Genomic DNA, 17623 nt, shown 5'->3' with positions numbered 1-17623 from the left:
CACACAGCACGCTTGTTTTTACGGATTATAAAAACTCGGTGACTCGACACTCGGAACTCGCCAGACAGAAATGGTTTGTCACTGCTCCGTCGCAGTCGTCAATCGTCATTTGGTCTGGCTGTGGCGTCATCGAGTGCGTCGTACGTCGTCGTTGCCGCAGCGACGAGAGTCACTTGACTCATTTGTCAATCATAAATATTTTTTTATATAGGTAGTGTTAGCCAAGCGAATGCCAATTATATCAATCTATTAAAAATAACAGAAAATATCTTAGTTACATTTTTGTCAAACAAATCAAAATATTCTAGTACTTACGTAGCGATTATAAGTACCTATACCTATTGTTCATTAACTAGGTATAACGATATTAGATTTTTTAACGGGATACTAAATGTAACCTTGTGTTGCGGAAATGATGTGACCCATCGCAACTCCCATGAAAAATTCCAAAATGCGTCACTGTCTATACCACCTAATAACTACAAAATACTGTGCAGATACATAAGGAGTATCTTCGGTGTCAGCACATATGCGGACGCCACAGTTGCGGTCAATACCTTTATGGTGGTACTTGCGGTCATTCATTTTTTTTATAGCTACCTATATGAACTGTTTTTACAAATTACCTATTCAAATTTGTTTTCAAGAGATGTCCCCTTGTTGTCCACAATTCCCAACCGGTCTAAAACTCAAAACGTGTAGCATCCTGCTCAATAATTTATCATATACCTTGGAGTTAGACTAGTAAAGTACCTATTTGAGTGAAAGTACTTGGATAAATTATTTTAAATACTTTCTTAAAGTATCTGTATTTAAAAAAAAAATAGGTACATTCAATTACTTATACTTTTTAGTTTATACAGTATTTTCTATTTTGATTTTAATCACGAAAAATAAAATAAAATATATTGAGAATTTATATAATAGATAGAAGGTAGGTAGTGTTGAGTAGTAACGTAACGCAAATTACAAATAAATGTAACGTAATTACTTTTTCAGTAACGCAGCAATAATTTCACTAACTAAAAATTAATTATGATTTATGAGTTATGACTATGTAGCCATATAGGTGAGATGAATGTACATTTGTACATAATACTTTAATAGGTCTATTATCTCTGGGTCTATGATGGTAAAATATATACATAATAATTGAATTAAATATGGTTAAAAAAATGATAAAAAAAGTAACGTTATTTCTAAGGCACTACTTTATTAATGAAAAAGTAATGTAATGTGATGAAAATTATTTTAGGTAACGCATATGTAATTTAAATAAAAAATATTTGAAGTTACGAGTAACGTAATTTCATTCCTTTTTAAAAGTAATTAACCCAACACTGTAGGTAGGTATATTTTTATTGTAAGCTATAATACTCAACTTCTGTTTGCACCCGACAACGGGGACGGACACCTGAAGGACCAATCGGTTGGTCCGAGAATAAGTTGATGTGCCATATTTTTGGATAACCGTCAGATGATGCCTACCAAAATTCTGAATAGGCAACCCAATATACACCTGACCAAATTGCTTCTATGCAATCATTTACACGACAACGAATCTATGGCGTGGACGAGAGGTAAGTACCTGAGTAGAAGGAAGTACAATTTAGTTAAGAAAAGCGGTGGGTGGTGTCTGTGGTCGAATCGGTTTGGTGCAATGACCACAGAACTCACACACATCGATCTTAACACTAACTTAAATATTTATAAGAAAGACTGCTATACTGGTGATCCCTCAGATGATCAACACGACACACTAGAAGACCTAGGCGGCCTCACACATCACTCGTTTGAGTGGCTGGTGGACTTACGCACGACATCTGTCACCAATTCCGATGACTGATAATTTCAAACAACCAACTGAAATCTGATATACTGGCGATGATCATGTACACAGTACATCATACCACGAATAGGAATTCTATGTTAAAAAAAAGGTGGATAAGTGGATGTTGCTCTGCTGTACAGTAGGTTACAAGTGGGTCACTGTAATGGATGGTGTTCAATTTGACTTCAATGATATAATATTATTGTATAAAAAAAAACGATTCTGAGCGAAAACGGTCAGTCAACCTATGATATTACCAAGTATATTTGATGATATTATTGTGAATAAAGTAATTTATATATAACCTATTTACGTGGAGCCTTGTTTTAAATTTTCAATCCTTAGGCATAAAAGTTAAACATTTTATACATTTTTAACTACAAAATAATTAATAAATTATAAATTTGATAAATGTTGTCAACATTTGAAATTTAAATGCTTATAAAAAAAAATTGTGCCTATGTATTTTTTATATTTTTCAACTGCTATTAGAACGATATATCAGGAGCCTTATATTAAATTTTCACGCTTATTTACCCAATAAAAATGTTTTTATTGATATTTATAGAAAAAAAAACTAAAAAAATTGAAAACAAACAATGTCCGTAAACAGCTCAAAAAGAGTCAAAATATTTTCAAAATTGTATGGTGTATAGAAAATGCTAATATAAACATTTAGTGAAATTTTCAAGTATCTACAGTCATTTGTTTTTTAATTACAACAAAATAAGAAAATCGTTACATGAGAAATCGAGTGAATATAAATGTTGTAAAAATCACGAAAATGTCCAAATTCAAAAGCTTATGAAATACCATGGATAATAATCTTACATTTTAATTAAATAAAAGGTCATTTTACTGGGGGATATAATTAAAACCCTTCCTTTTTCGTGGAATCCAATAGGACATATATAATTGTATAGTAAAGTAGAGCATTTAATGAACACACTAATAAAAACACCACATTCAATGTTTTACACATTATAAAACTAAGAGGTTGGTTATTAATTTTGTAAAAACTGCGTATCAATAAGGGATTGTAATACAAGAAGATATCGTAATAATTGTTGAAATACTCAGATATAAGCAAGTTAAAGGTAAATAATAATAAAATAGGATATATATAATATAATAATAAGTGTAATGATACAATGTACAATAGTGTTACTATACCTAATATAAACAACTACCGGCAATACAGATATGTTATGGTATTATAAAAAATTAAAAGGTATACTCTGCGTCTAATGCAGACACGTAGCCAGGGGTAGCCTGGATGGGCCAGGCCCACCCTAATTTACTCTGGCCCAGGACCGGCCCCACCAAATTTAAAATATAATTATTTTTACTAATTATCAAAAATGTGATTATGCATATTGAGAAAAATCTATTGTGTTTACTTTACTAGGTAATACAATTATAATTGTAATAATTTAATCTGTAAAAGATAATAGGGTCTTGATACCTATTATATAAACAATAATAGACTAAACGCAGCTATAAGCATAGGCGATAATCGACATTTAAAAGGAACAACATTTTTGAATTCGTCAATAATTTCATTAGTTTAATTTACACTTGATTAATAACTAGGGCCCTTGTCGTTTATGGTGAATGATCCGGGGGTGCCCAGGCATCAAAAGGACCCGCGAAAAGTATTACAAATATAAATTTAAATTATATAAGACTTACAATGTATTTTTTTTTCATAGGAATTGATTCTGCAAAAATTATTGTAAAATCAATATTATTGCTAGAAAATGCTGGTATTGGAGTAGAAGGAATTGCAAGTGATGATGCAACGACAAACTGTGCTATGTGGAGTATTTTAGGTATATCTGAAAAAATGGATAATATGAAAAATTATTTTGATAATCTTTATGATAGAAACCGTAGGGTATTTGTTTTTTCAGATTCTCCTCATTTGTTGAAGACTATTAGGAATAGGTTAATCACAAAAAAATCCTTACAGGTAAAGATATAAAGTATATAAATATAATTACAATAATATTAATCTATACTTATTACTTTTTAATTAAATAAGTTTTAGATTCATCCCTCTAAGTCTCCAATTAAGTGGAATATTTATGAAAATGTTTTTTTCAAGATTCAAAGTCACTAACTAAAATATGTCCAAAATTGACCCCCGGTGCGCACGCCTATAGCTATAAGCCTATAAATAGTCAGTACGTACCCGACTGCTATTTGTAGACTGTCAGCAATACAGCCGTTATCTTATACCTTCTGACTGTGTCATATGTGAACTGGTAATATAATTATTGTATTATTATGTTATTTGTTGGGACACCCTTTTGTTTCGGTACTATTACCGCTGGTTGTTTTAATATAATATATTGTTTATTTTGGTGTCCCGAACACCACAAATTACATACAGGCATTTATTATTTGCAATTATATATTTTTTGGGTAACCCTTCCCGCTCCTGTCCTGTCATGTAACTAAATAGATCATGTTATATAGAATCTTGAGTCATTCTAATTTAGAAGGAACCAACGTATATCCAACATAGTCAGAGATTTGATCGAATTTTAGAGGGGGCTTAAATGTTTCTTTGCAAAAAAGACCGTGGGGGCGTTGCAATTAAAATTAATTAATTTATGTACCTACTGATATAAATTATACGACGATTATACGAATTTATTTTCTTTTATTCAATGACTCACGTATATCTATAATTTAATAAGGACATAATAAATTCAGGGGGCAGGCCTCGTCATCGTGCTGATTTGCATGTTGCAATGATGTAATATCTTTAATCGTTCATTCTTTTTGATGATATTTTTGCGCAAACAGGTAGTTTGATTTTAATTGTAATTCAAGAATTAAATTTGAATCACTAATGTTTAAATATATAAACGTATAATATCATTCAGGTTAATTGATGATTTCATCATTATCTATGAGTTGTAAAAATATTATTGCGTTATATTGATTGTATTTAAAAATCCTACTACCCCACTCTAATAAAAATTTGTATCCCTAATTAAGTGCCGTCAAGAATTGTTGTGAATATCATATAGATATATTATAAATACCGTCATAAACGTCGTCGTCGTCACGCGCTGATTCCTTTTACGAAATAGTTGGTGGAATAGTCTATATTTTAGTATATTTTAATATTTAGTATTTCATACTATTTACGATATTTTAATCAAGAATATAGTCTGAGATTTACATCGTTTTAATATCGTATCATACTATTACGATTAATTCTTTGGTCAATGCTATTATTTTAACTTTTTGGTTATGTTTAAAGTTTAAATAAATAAATAATTTTAAAATTGTAACAATAAAAAACATATTGTATGCAATTTAGTTTTTTGATTTTTTAATATAGCCATTATCTTGATATTATGTTTTAAACTTCAAAGGAAATCGACCAAATTAAAGCATATTAAGTTTTTGATTTTGTAATAATAATAGTTATGTTATCAACCCACGAATCGCCTAAATAAACGGTTTGAAAAAATATGATTAAAAATTTAAAAAAAAGAATTTTATAAACCGGTTTAACCGGTAACCGATCACCAAAAAACCTTATCAACGGTTTTTAAACGAATAACGGTTATCATAGTGTTTGAAGTATCTTTAAAGAAACGGTTACCGGTTGCCATAATATCAAAATTAAACGATAACCAGTTACAGGTTTTCAAAAATTACCGACTTTATTGGGAACGGTTGTAAGCCCTTCCTTAATCTCTACTTGATTTTGAATTTTTTGATGATCTATAATATAATATAAAGTGTATACGCCATACGGTATACCTATACTATAAGTATACGTTTGTAATTAAATATTAATAATGTGATATATTATTTGGGTGATTTTTAACTGTGGGGTAGGGTACTGTAGGTTTTAAACATGTGTGTTTTTAGTTTGGCAGAATTTTTAAGTGGGTACCCGTAGGTATCTGCCATGCCCGGGTGAGAGATGGCGACCTTTCTCTCCAGACACAGTGACTGCCCTAAGAGAAGTGCCGCCCGTGGCCGGTGTTCTAACCGGCGACGGTGCGCGTCGCAACTGACGCCTTTATCCACCCGGCCACTCCGTCCCTCTTAAGTCTATTATGTCCGATTGTTATAGGTCATTATTACATTAAATGAAACTATTTTGAAATCGTCTACAAAAAAAGAAAAAAGTAGATTTTTTTGTGGACGATTTCAAAATAGTTTCATTTAGTATATATAAAATATATATAATCTGAAGTTTTTATCAAATTAGAGTAGGTTCTATACTTTCATCTTTACTTTAAACACTTTATAAAGTACATTTTTCCAATTCATTATTACTGCATGTGTTATATGCGACATGCCTCAAGACTGACCGAACGATGGTTTCATAACGATAATACATTAGGTACCTCGTATCCTTCATACAGTCTATGTCATAAACGAAGTGTACCTAAAATGTATCAACACATTAATTATACTCAATAGATACACGTTACATTTTTATATTATTTCTAGTCACTAGAAACATATGTCCACAGCGCTTTATATGAAGCATATTGGTTTTATTTTTATCTGTCATACACATAATTAAAACTTGATCTCGAATTTGACGTATACGATAGTACTTATACGACGTCTCAATGAATAAAATATAATTAGGTACTTCATTTCTGATCAAGATAATATATGATCTTCATAACCCCCACATTGGTTGGAAAATTATTTATTTGTATTACTTCTTATTTTAATTTTTTTTTGTATCTAATTTACATTAAAAATTTAATATTTGAGCTCAGAGGTAAACGAGCGATGTATTAAATATGTAAATATATTTTACGTGTGTATCATAATAAAATGGGCAAGGGGGAGTGATATACAGTTTCAGTTTATCGGATAATAGGTATTGTCTTATGTTATGATGTCATAGTATGATTGCAGAAAACCTCTTAAATACAAAAACGAGGTCAATCGTCCCGATGGAGTTAAATGCATTAGTATATTGTAATGCAAAGATATTGAGGGATTCCTACCGGGAGATAAATAACACCGTCAAGGCATCGATATATGAAAATATATCTTTGCAGTGGAAAGATGCGGTAACAGCCGTTCTATGGGACGAGGAGGTCGGCTCGTGGCTTGACTTCGACATGACAAATAATGTAAAGTGAAATTTTTTTTACCCTACAAATTTATCACTATTATGGACTGGATGTTATACAAAGAACAATACTGATTACCTTGTAACAAGGATTCTCAACTATTTGAATAAAACAAAAATACTGAAGACACCTGTGAGCATACCAACCACCCTCAGGAAATCTGACCAACCATGGGATCAGCCGAATGCATGACCCCCACTTCAGTACATAACAGTTATGGCGTCAGAGAGCACGGGTAATGAAGACGCGAAAAAATTGGCGTCTGAAATCGCCTCTAAATGGTTGCGCACGAAATATGTGCCTTACTATACAGACAAAAAAAGTATGAAAAAGTAAGTCCGATTTGATGATAATATAACTAAATAAAACAATTTATCCGGTGGAAAGGGGATACTGTGCGCCTGTAAACAATATTATTTTAATTCATTATAAATATACATTTCATTAAGCCGTTTTTGACTATCACTTTATATTTATAATTCGCAACGATCATAACCACCATATTATATGTGTATAATTATTTGAGACAATTTTTTAAAGATGCTAAAGAAATGTGTGCACAGACATATCGATTGGTCTGCAGGACAGAAATTGAAAATGGTTTAGGTGATTTAACGTCTTATAGGCAGGTTTAACGTGAATTGTAAACTGCAGGGCCTAAAAATACATCTGATTTCAGGGTACACACCGCACACTTATTAATTTCACTGTTACTTTTGGGCTTTGACAGTTTTCTATAACAAAAAAACCTGGGGTTTCATCGATTCCGCCAGACCTTTTTATACTTGGGGATAAGGTTTATCAATTCCGCCAGAATCGATTTCGCCAGTGCAGATAGTCTAAAAATAACCTATCGATTCCGCCAAAATAATAATCTTCCCGAACAAAAATTTTAGTTTAATTTTATTTATATAGCTATATATTATAAATATTATATGAAATACCGATATAAAAATGTTATCGCGAATTGATGACTTGTATACGCGTAATGATGCGAAAAACGACTAATAGTATTGTCCAACACTAATCTGGTTAGTCTCGATTTATCCTCGTGTCATTATACTTCATAATAATGAATTTCGAAATCTAGGTTTTTGTTTAAAGTAATTTCGAAAAATAAAAGACTTAAGAAATGGTTAAGCTTGGGTTTACTTAGTTCAACCAAAATAAAACATGAAAAGGAATTTTAGATAGTAGTAAAAAAGTTATAGCAATATTTTCTGATAAAAATATTCTACCTAGTTTTGGTATAAAGGGAGAAAGACTTTGTTGGTTTTCTAGCTAGTAATAGTAGGACTCAGATGGTGTCATTAAACAAGACTGTTGTTATAAACTAGCAATTGGGATAACTGCTTAGTTTATAATTTGCAGGTAGCAAGACTGTTGGTAGAGGATTTCTTAGGTAGAGTTGACGAAATAATTAGACTGGTTGAAAGTTTAAGTTGTTTATTGAATTCTTCTTCATAAAATATTCTAAGTCTAATTCGACAAAGTTGTTATGTTGTCTTTCGTGAAGGTGCTCGTCTGTACTATGGTGTCACACGTCTAATCCACAGGCCGTTTCGGGTGTGGTATTATAGGGCCTCCTGCTCTCCTACTCCCCCCTAGTCTATCGATATCTCCGTGGACATCACAGGATGTTGTTTACATTCCCACGCCTGGTTAGGTTAGGTACGCTATATTTTAAACTTTGTAACTTAACTAGTTAATTATTATGGTTTTTTACTTATTAACTTAATCAGTTAAAATGTATATTGTTGTAACTTAACTTTGTTTAGTTAATTATCATTGTCGTGCAGTTAATTAATTTTCTTTTCGTGTCATGAGTAATCAACTAGAAACTACTGATTCATCGTTGGCTCTTTTTCGATTATAGTTATTTATTTTCGAATTATATATTATTATAAATTATAATAATTAATTATTAATTAAAATTTTTTACACAGTGTTAATCGTCTAGGTAAATGTTTGTGTATAACAAAATACTAGAGCCGTTTATGACTTAAAAATATCGTAACTTGAAAAATAAGTTTTTTTTAACTGAGTTAAGTTAATTTTATTTTCTATATTAACTTTAAACTTATTTAATTAAATTTATTTTTTGTTTACTCTTAACAATACTGAAGGCAATTCAATTGAATTAACTTTTCTTGCAACAGTTACCTAATTATTTTCATTTACTTGGAAACCTTTGGAAATTATCAAAGGTGTCGATATTTACTCGTTTGAATATTTGGGAATTGGAAACTGAAATATATCTGTCATATTTCCTAAGCCTTTGCATGGCGTACTTATACGACAAAGTGGCACCAGCCTTTTATCCTAGGCCGGAGACATTTTTAGTATGCCCAAATTTACAATCGTTTTTTTTAAGTGTGGTCTGGGTAAAATTCCCTTGGCACACCATTTCTTTATGTTAATTTTTATGTACAGTTAAAGTAGGTACGAGAGTTTGTATGTGTGTTTTGGGTAAAGTAACCCGGAGCACAATTTTGTATTTGTGTATAGCAAGGGAGTAGCCACATACATGTTCGATTTACGTGAGTACTGTTTGTTTACCGTTCGTCCACACATATGTACGCTAAGGTGAGCAGCTATTTATTATAGCCTGTTAGTTGACTTTATATTATAATATAAATCATTCTGGTAGAAATTTTGTACACAGGATAAATAAAAAAAAAATATAAAATAAATAAACACCATTGTAAAACCACTAGCTTTATGACAATTTATTGTACCTACATATTTCATCATAATTTAAAAATGTATTTTAAACAGTCAAAAATGTAATCTATTAAATATTAAATATGGACTTATATAATTCATATTAAAATCATTACATATTGGTATAATGCAAAAAGGTTGGATGAGAAAATAATTATTGGTTATTAAATTAAAAAAAAACTAATAACTCTTAATAACTATTAATATTGTTTTTCAACATTAATACATTCAAAATAAATACATCAATGGTTTGTATGAGGTTATTTTTGAAATGTATCGACCATTTCTGACCAGTGATTGATGTTGATTTTTGGAATTGATTGGGAATTACAGAGTTGCAAATCAGCCATTTCAGGTTTCAAAAATACTTGTTTCTGCATCATTGTTATATTATTGCTGTTATCACAAAAGACTCTGGCAAGCGTCACTTTTCTGATTTCTGTCAGTAGATCTTAAATTTAAAAAATTTAGTTAAAATTAAGATCATTCATTAAAAATATTTCAGATATACTAACCTTCATTGAATACTTTTGGTAAATCGTAAAAATGCAATTCTTGTTCTTATAAACTGTTCTCTAATGATACATCTCATCGTTGGGCCAACCATTGAGTCTTCTTTGTGTTTCTCAAACAATGCACCTACCAATAAATCTATATATATCCAATGTTTGTACTGCTTCAATAGTCTATCAATTGACTAAATATTATAATATACAGAATTAAAATAATCAGTATGTTATTATTTAATATTTCAAATACTTTTAAACTTACACCTTCAACCATGATCTCAGACAAATCTTTCATGTTTTCTAAGTCTTTTAGTCTACAATATTTTCTAAATTGTGTGTAGCGTGGAATACCATGATCGCGGGTTCGTTGTATATCCAAGCTGTCTAGCAAGTCTATTCCAAACCTGTTTTCTGGATGAACAGTGTATAAGTAATTTGTAAGCTGCAAAAAATTTGAATCACTTATATTAGAAAATCTAAACGTAGGTATAATACAATCTGTTATATGGATGATGTCATCATAACTTATGAGTTGTATAAATGTCATTGCATTATTTTGATTGTATTTCAAAAACCCACCGTTTCAGTAAATAACATATCGACTTTTTGTATATTTTGAGTAGATAGCCCTCTGACAAGTTCATCAGTGTAATTCATTATTAAATAAGTTGGTCGGTTGTAATGTTGTTTTAGTGAAAGACTTGCGTTGATCTCTCAGTTTTCCGTATATAAGCTAAACAAATCGTACACACAAATTAATCATGATAAGTAGGATAAAGGAGCATAGCACGACTTAATGTGATGATTCTTTTTAAAACAAAAGCACAGAAATCGACATCTCAATATGTTGTTATATTTTTTACCTAATCAAATTTGACGTGGGCACATAATATACTTATTGTAGAGTTTGTAGAATGTAGACAGTCGTCAATATAATTGTATTTAATATTTTATATTATGTTGTATAGGTGCAAAAGCTGCAATTATATGTTAGCAATTTTTAAGTTATTTATTTTTTTTTTTTATTCCACCTTTTGATTTGCTCTCTTTCTCTAACACACGCACGATATAGGATTTAAGACGTGTTCTTTGGCCTTTGAAAAACATACCAAATATTCTAATAAAGGGATAAGAATTCTAAAAAAAGATATGAATTTGTCGTCAAGTTTCAAAATCTACTTTCCAACATTTTTTATATTATTTGCGAAATTTATAATAACTTTACGTTAAAAAATAGGAATTAAAAGATTGCGGTATTTTAATTTTTGGAGAAATTTGAGTCAAAAAATCAAAAATTTCAAGTAGAATTGACGACAAATTCAAATCTGTTTTTAGAATTCTTGTCACTTCATTAGATAAATTGGTATGTTTGGCAAAGAACACGTCTATAATCCTATGTCACACGTGTGTTGGACGGGCATGTACCAGTTGCCCCCAAATGTACCTTTTTTATACCAATCCCCCCACCCCAAACTACCTAGATAAACATATATATTTATTACGTTTAATAGAAACATACACACGATGATGAAAAGTAATGTATGGGTAATATTTCACATAATTATAATATTAATTATTTTATTGACTATTGTATTCATATTATTTTGTTAGTAATTACAAAATACGATATTAAGTAAGTATATTATAATTTCAAGCATATGAATTTTTTTTGTTCATTTTATACTATTTTACTATAATTTTATTTATTATTTGTGTATTTACCTCCCCTATTTTACAGGCTATAATAGTATATTGTAATCGTGTATATATGAACATGTGAGGGCAACTGGTAGGTACATTCGGTTGGGGGCAACTGGTACATTAATTGGTCGAGGGTAACTGGTATATTTTTCAAATTACGATAACAGCTGTGGAGGGGGGGCAACCGTGTTAGACCATTACAGAAAATCACGGTATCGAATAACCTTAAGATGGGGCAGACAAGTGTGGAAAAATGTGCTGAAAAGACAGTAGAATTTTACTATATTTTTTTAAACGACGATCGCGTAGGTGAAATATTTTTTATAAAATAAACATGTTCCTACCCTAAAATTGAGTTTGAGTTTTTTTCAGTAATTTTAACTTCCTACAATTTAAAAAAGAACAGTTGCGGTACTCATTGTACTTATAGTCATTGTGATTTATTTAAACCAAATAGTGATATTTTTTATTATGGAATCATTAGTCATTAAAATTTAGTAGGAATAAACGAATAACCGACAAGCCCATACTATCGTACCTGAGAAAACCTAACAGCGCAAATCTAATTTTTTAAAAAATCCATTTTAAGCGTAGGAGATTAAGGCGTCAAAGGTCCGAAGCATGTGGGCACTTGTATGACTATAAAATTGTAGGTTACAAATTCATAGGTTAGTTCCAACATGTTGATAAATCATAAATAACATAATATTTAAATAAATGTAATATATTATGTTATTTCCTAAACGGGAAAATAGGTTAGGTAGTTATATTAGATCCTACGATTCTTTTTTGGATGTATACCTGAAAATGTTGTAGGATTTCACTAGTTTAAAAATATCATGAATATTAATATATTGTTCTGAGTAGGAACTTACTAGCATCCAACGAGAAACTTGACACCAGAGATTAAAAGCGTACTCATTTTTACAAAATAATAAGGATTTAGTTATAACTTTTAGAATTCTGAGTGGAACGATGAATGTATTGATTTTACAATGATGTGTTTTTTTTAACATTTTTTTTGTTTCTGTTATTACGGTTTGGGGCAGTAAAACTGCTTACTTTTCAAAACCGATGGGAAAAACAACGTAAAAATTAAGGAAAGACGGGAAGTTGTATTTTCTATACACGATAAAATTTTCAAAATATTTTGATTGGTTTTGAACTGTTTAGGAATATTTTCAGTTTCCAATTTTATTAGTCTTTGTGTCTATGGATATCAATAAAACTTTATTTGTTGGGTAAAATAGCTTGAAAATTTAATTCAAGGCTCCTACTATATTTTTACAATGCCAATTGAAAACTATTAAAAATCCTTAATCACAGTTTTTTTTTTATAAGCATTTAAAGTTCAAATCTTGACAAAATATGGAAAAAGTCACGATAATTAGCAAATTATTTTGAGTTGAGACTTCATAAAAAATTTTCTTTTTTAATCTTAGATCTGAAAATATAATACAAGATCCCTTATAAGTTTGTCTACCTTCATCAAAAAAAAAAATGTCTACAAGCAAATAAAATTAATTTTTATGAGTGTTTGAAATTTATAATTTTACAATATTGGATATTCACTCGATTTCTCATGTAGCGGTTTTGTTATTATATTTTAATTCAATAACGAAGAACTATAAACAAATGAAAATTTCACAGAAGTTTTATGTTCTCATCGTCTATATACCATACGATTTTGAAAATATTTTAACCCTTTTTGAGCTGTTCTTTGGAAATTGTCAGTTTTCAATTTTTTTAGTTTTTTTTCTATTAATATCAATTTAGTTTTATTTGTTGAGTAAAAAAGCGTGAAAATGTATTCAAGGCCCCTGATATATTGTTACAATAGCAGTTGAAAAATATTAAAAATACATGGACACAAATTATCGCTCAGAATCGTTTTTCTTAAACAATGATATTATATCATTGTTTTCAAATTTAACACCATCTATTACAGTGACCCACTTTTATCTACTGTACAGCAGAGGAACATCCACTGACCCACTTTTTTTAATTGGAAATAGATATGATTTCTTTTATGTAAATCTACACTGAATATTGTTATGAACATACTTAGATGAGTATGAATTAAATATCAATGATAAAAGTTTATTTATTTGTAAGAATTTGCTGAAGTTAACTGAATTTACAATCTATACTTCCCTAAATTTGTAAATATGTAAATCAACTTAAATTAAATGCATAAGTACATTGCCATTTTAATAAAATAATTTTGTTTCAGATTTTGATATTTGTTTAATAATTTATGTAGGTCACTGTTTAGAAATCAAAAGCCGGTAACAGGTTCACCGGGATGAAATAAGATAACTTAACAGTTTTTGCACTAACACACTGACTTTAAATGTTTTAATGAAACACATTCCTACGATCCTATTGGGTCCACACCCGCCTTCATCCCCACCATAGCCAACAACACCAATAAATTTGCCAAACAAACACACGTACAAATGAAAACGTATTTTATATCTTGATAAAGAATTTTTCTATCATTTGTTTTAGGAACCTATATATGTACTATCTGAACATTCCTTCTTATTAAGATATCGTACAGTTTTTATTGCAGGCCTGGCGTGGTGACTGAAAAACATTTTTCGTAGCGAAAAAGCATGATTAATGATATAATCGTGCAAAAGAGCGTGACCGTAAGATACTGCGTTATCATTTTTTTGTTATTATAGTCTAACCAGTTGTCTAAGCAAAAAAATTCTCAAATAAAATATTTCCGTACAGTGTGTAACAGGCACAATATGTACACTATTGTTCTGTGGTTACACACTTACACAATTATCAACAAAAACAACTCATTTTGTCATTTTCTTTTCGGTCGTCATGCTCAAAAAGTGTAACTTGAATTATATCACACAAAAATAAAGAGTTATAATTACATGATACATAGCTACAAAATTGCTATACAATAACTTTACGGTGGCTTTACCCAGAGTACCTCAGACTTTTACCATTATTTTTGTGGAGATTGTTATTGTAATACTAAAATGTATACCTATATTAAAACAACAATCACGTATTTATAATAGGTATATAAACACGTCATAGTCCATAAACAATATTTTTATAGTAAATGTATCTAGGAACTTAGACTCAGAAAGCTACACATCTCATCTGATGTTTTTATTAAATCTTGTGCTCCAACTAAATCCAAGTATTACAGAAATTAAATACCTCAACATTTAGGCATTGTTATGGGGGGGGGGGGGGGGGGGACAATGAGAGAAGTACATTAAGTAAGGTTGGTATCTTGCTCTAATATGTTTCGGCGTATTATTAGTCCCCTGATCATGAATATGAGCAGTTCAGAAATTGATGTTTGACTTGGAGTCTTGCGTGACGGCGGCTAGTTTTTTCCTCAGTCGTTTTGGTCGAGGGATGTGCTATAATAACGGCGCGCCTCAGAGTTTTATATCACTATCGAAAATCAGGAATGCGCGAACCGGTTCTACGCTATTGCGAGGTGTGTATTACATATATAATTTATAGTGTTCGTGCAGCAGCATAAATAAGAACGTTGGCCTAGGGATAATTTAAGCCGATTTCCAGGTTCAAATTTCTGAGACTTTATAATAAAAAGTAAAATATTTAACAATTTTTACTCTACAACAGATACAACTGTCATTTTATTTTTGATACTATCTAGTATCTGCAATAGATTGTATTCTTATAACAATATAGTATATTGCCTTTTTGATATAATGTGATGCGTACAATTGTAATTTGTGATAAATATACAGTATAATATTTAAATTTAACTAATTAAGTACCTATTAATAATTATATAAGTACTAACTCCAATGACTTTTTTTCTTGTACCTACTTCAAAGACTACCTACCTACACTATATATTTGTCATCCGCTTCTCCCTGATTATATTCTCAGTTCGTTAATTATGAATCAGATTAATTATGAATAGAAAAATAGGGGGAAGTATGGGTTACCACTCTACTGTACTATTGTGATGTCGAGTTTATCTCGTATTGGGCAAGTCAGTGTAATGGGTGTGTTAAATTTGATATAAATAATAAATCATTGCATAAGAAAAACGATTCCAAGCGAATAGGTATGTCTGTTATCCTGTAAGCTGCGACGATGGGTATTACTATAAGTATATTATACTGTTTTTTACTATTTTATTTTAGTATTATAGTAATACGGCATAGGTCCGCACTACGCAGTAGATTAAATCAATTTATTCCGAAAACAGTTAATTTATAATATTATGTTAGGTATATCAAGTACTTTGTATAATAGCATTAATTAATATTATGTACCTACCTAATTACCGTAGTACGGTGTAAATTAATTTATTATAATTTATATTTAATACGGTGCATAATCCAGTAAAGAGTAATAATTGTTATACATTAATAATGCATTTTTTTAAATAATTTTAGTTGTTATTATTAAACGTTCATAATGTGTATGTAAAGGTATTAAGTAACAAACGGTAAAGACTTTGCTGCGAACAAGTCTGCATATTATACCTAGGTAGGTACCCTTACGAAACATGGAAGTTAAATACAAATCTGACATAAAATATACCTACACAAATATAATTCCAATATTTTTAAATTTGATTTTAACGATCAACATTCAAAACAATCAATTTTTCTCACAATCAATTCACCAATGTTTGGCACATTTGCCTGCGATTGATTCATCAGTCATCCATTTAAATCTGAGAATAAATTATCACGCGGTAATGTTACCCATGGAATTATTGATAATTTTAACTAGATCGACGACAGAAATTAGTGCCACAATGACACTGCCGTGGTGTCGGCCTTTTTGGTGTATTGAGATATAATACTTATACGATTTATATAACATTTATACGGGAGGTTGATGTATGTGCGTGAGAGCCTTATCTCTCCGGATTTTATTTTTATTGCAAAATTATTAAATTGTCCTATCAACCAACAAAAAAAGAAAAATGCAAATTAATTTTATTAAATTAAATAAGTAAACATTTTTTGTCAAAAATTGGTATTTTTAAAAGTATTAAACATAAAAATTTACTATTTACTACGGGTTACGTTTTAAATCTTTACTTTTTTCAATTTAATAAATATAATTTGTACATTTCTGGTTTAATTGCGTAGGTACTTAATTGAAATAGTGTACTGATATAATTACATGAGGATTATACGTATATTTATTTTATTTCATTTTATTATCCACGTATATCAATAATTTGATAAAAACATAATAAATTCATTAAAATGTTACACATTGTAATGTAAAGATAAAACTTATACCTTAACTGTGTATTGTATATTTTATTATTCAACAGTTAATAAATTCATGAGTTCAATACAGATGCTCATTTCACTATAAATAACATATTACCTATACACCGCCCGAACGGGCTCTGTAAAACTTCTCGTGTAGGTATTTCTGAATTCCAACTACTTATCAAACGCCAGTTTCTCATCGTCCCAAACCCCTCGACAACATTTACAAGGGAATAGACTGGTAACTGCCACAATCGAAACCCAAGGTCAAATTCCATTATTTCTATAGGTACACTGTAGTTACAAATTAACCAACACACCTGCCATATTTCTAGTGCATCGGTTTAGTTTAATAATAATATGTTTTTATTTTAAGATCAATGGTGAATACAATAACTCGGAATAAAATAGGTACTTTCTCTTTTTTGAAAAAAATTATTGAAATTAATTAATCATTATCATAGTTAA

The 17623-nt window shown here is 30.0% G+C and overlaps 2 pseudogenes; one reads left to right on the top strand and one right to left on the bottom strand.

Moving 5' to 3' along the window:
- The window catches only part of LOC132937003 (trehalase-like), a 52256-nt pseudogene that overhangs the window by 14028 nt on the left and 20605 nt on the right, over nucleotides 1-17623 (top strand).
- Nucleotides 9948-10853, bottom strand: LOC132936410 (peroxidase-like; annotated as a pseudogene).

The sequence above is a fragment of the Metopolophium dirhodum genome, chromosome 1 (genome assembly GCF_019925205.1).
Source record: "Metopolophium dirhodum isolate CAU chromosome 1, ASM1992520v1, whole genome shotgun sequence".
NCBI lineage: Eukaryota > Metazoa > Arthropoda > Insecta > Hemiptera > Aphididae > Metopolophium > Metopolophium dirhodum.
This window is presented reverse-complemented; position numbering and strand designations above follow the sequence as displayed.